The sequence below is a fragment of the Cavia porcellus genome, unplaced genomic scaffold (assembly GCF_034190915.1).
Source record: "Cavia porcellus strain 051 isolate PalLab524CR breed Dunkin Hartley unplaced genomic scaffold, mCavPor4.1 scaffold_26, whole genome shotgun sequence".
In the NCBI taxonomy this organism is placed as follows: Eukaryota; Metazoa; Chordata; class Mammalia; order Rodentia; family Caviidae; genus Cavia; species Cavia porcellus.
In genome coordinates, this window is record NW_026947509.1 from 30,487,442 (window position 1) to 30,490,164 (window position 2,723).

Genomic DNA, 2,723 nt, shown 5'->3' on the forward strand with positions numbered 1-2,723 from the left:
GAGATGCTCAGAGTCACAACAGTACCGCCCAGGGCAAGTGGTTGCAACTGGCAGAAGCCTCTTTGGATTGCATGGTGTCTCCACCCTAGGCTGGCCAGGGAAGGCAAAGGGACAGAGAGCAACATGCCACTTATGTGACATGGATTAATCACAGACCTCCAGAGAAACCCTACCCAGATAGCCACCTTCTTTCCCATCAAAGAGAGCTTAGCTTTAGCAACTCAAGCAATGTCTGTGGAAGATTCCAGAAACCTGCAGTGGAAACATATGGAAAGCAATAAGAAGGTTTGGTTTTGATGAGGATGGGCATACCAAGTAGCAACGGTCATAAAGCGCACATATGTGCATTTTCAAAGAGAAAAGAATTACACTGTGACCTCAAAACCTGTTCCCTCCAGCAGGAGCAAGAGGTGAGGGTACATTCCTTTCAGTTGCCAGTGTTCAGGAAAAAAGGGGGCCAGAGTCACAGCTGGCGGCACTGTGAGGGTCTAATTAATCCAGTGCCCTTCCCTCCTGGCTGATGGATTAAGGGGAAGTGACAGATGTCATCTGTGTTAACTTCAGCAGAGCGCTTGTTTTCGTTCCACATGATTTACTCATCCAACCCAAAGATGCTGGCTGTTTGAGATTTTATCAGTGGTTCAGGCTCCACTGGGGTCCCTGAGAAAGAGGGCTGGTGAAGGAAGCCCAAAGTGGGGAATAGGGAAGGGAGACAGAGCTGGGCAGGCTGGCCTTGCAGGGGAGCAGAAGCCCAGTCCTTCCTGTGCTCATTCAAGGACAGAAACCACTGGGGATGCAGGTCAGCCCCCAAGCCCAGAGCTGGGATTCCAGGGAAATGGGGCAGATGAGGTTTAAACCTTGTGGAGAACAGATGGGGTTTGGAAAGGAAAGAGCCCCTCGGACCTCAGCGCTCTCACTGTTTCAGTGGGTACAGTAAGGGGACGCACTGCTGCTCTCTAGAAAGCTCTTTTGGGCCCCAGTTTTCTTCCCCAGGGCTGGAAGGGGCCAGTGCCAGGCACAAAACTGAGAGGACAAGGTCCAGGAACAGGGTGAGGACCCAGAAGATCACTCCTCAAGTCTGCCACTGATGCAGGGGGCAAGGCTTGCATCAGTCCCAGAACCTGGGGGCCACAGTGCAGGGCCCGGGACAAGACAGGGGCCTGCATCTGTGATTCCTGTACTTTGGGGCAGGGGTATCACAAGTTTGAACCCAGCCTGGACAACTTAGCAACTAGTGAGATCCTGAATCAAAACTACAAAGTGAAAAGGATGGGGGGAGGGGGAATGCTCAGTGTGGAGTGCTGGGTTCAGTCCTCAGTACTGAAAAAACAGACAACAGGAAAAAGACAAACAGGACCCAGGCAGGTTTTGGGGGTGTCAGCTGGTCCCCTCACCCACTCCCATTAACTCCTCCTGGGTCCTTGAAGTGAGGAGGGCTTTGGCACAGTGTTCCATTTGCTGGGTTTTCATGTAGATCTCAAACGCAGGTTGGGTAAGGAGATCGAAAGCCAAGTAGAAGACTTTGGGAGGCAGAGATGAGACAGACTGCAGAGCGAGGGTCCCCTCCGAGGAGTCAGCTGCCTGACTTCAGCTGGCTGAAAGGACAAAAACTCAGCAGTCTCAGCTAACATCAATTGCAGAAGAAAACATACCAAACTCAAGCCTTACACGAAATGGAGCAAATACTGAAATGGGTGGTTATTTAGCACACACCTCACAGTGACATGAAGCCCACAAGTCCCCGAGCCTCACCCTCTCCACCTTACCTCACAGGGCCCGAGGACCAGGCTTCTACCCTGGGTACTGCCTGTGGCTCCAGAGTGCACAAAGAAAACAGGCAACAAATTCCAAAGAGTGACCGTGAGCAGGAAGGCAAGTGCCTTCTGCTGGCTGGGAAAGACTCATGTGGAAAGAGAAAAACCAACCACAACCGAAGTTTGGCTGGGGGAGGATGCACCCTTTGCTTTCAGCCTATGAGAGACCAGAACCCCTGTTCTGGTCACCCCTATTTCTCCATATCCTGCCTCAGCCCTGCTCCTCCAATCTTGTTTTAAGTGTGTCTTTCAGGTGTGTGACATGATGTGTTGATACAGAGTCAACTGTGGGAAGCAAACTAGCAAACCCATCATCTTCCCTGCCCTCCACTCTGTGTATGGGCTAAGAGCATCCAAAATCTCCCCAATAACCCCTTTGGATGGCATGATAATCTGCATATTTGTTTCCCCCCACAATGTGTGCATTAAATCCTAGTATCAACATGGTGGCATGAAGAAGTGGGGTGATCACCATGGGGGTGATCAGGTCTTGATGGTGGAGTCCTGATGCATGAAATTTCTGATCCTTTATTAAAAACCAGAGTGCTGCCTTCTCCCCCCACCCCCCACTGAAAGATTTTTTGCCCCAGATGGGACACTGTAGCTGGTAAAGCCTTCGAGGCGAAACCAAGGGGTTCTATCTTGAGGTCATCTTCCCCGTCCCTAGGAATTCACCTATGGCACGAAATGAATACCAATGGGCTACCTGTGCATCACTAATGCCCCTTAGGCACCACCCCAAACCTAAACTACATGTATGCCCCCATACCACGTGTCTGGCAGAGAGAATGCCAGACCCTAGAGAGAATGCCAGACCCTGGAGGGTCAGGGGGTGGCTCCCCACATTCTTAAAATAAAGGTCATTTATATTTCATACTTCTTATCTTCTCAGCCACGCCAAAATCCTAT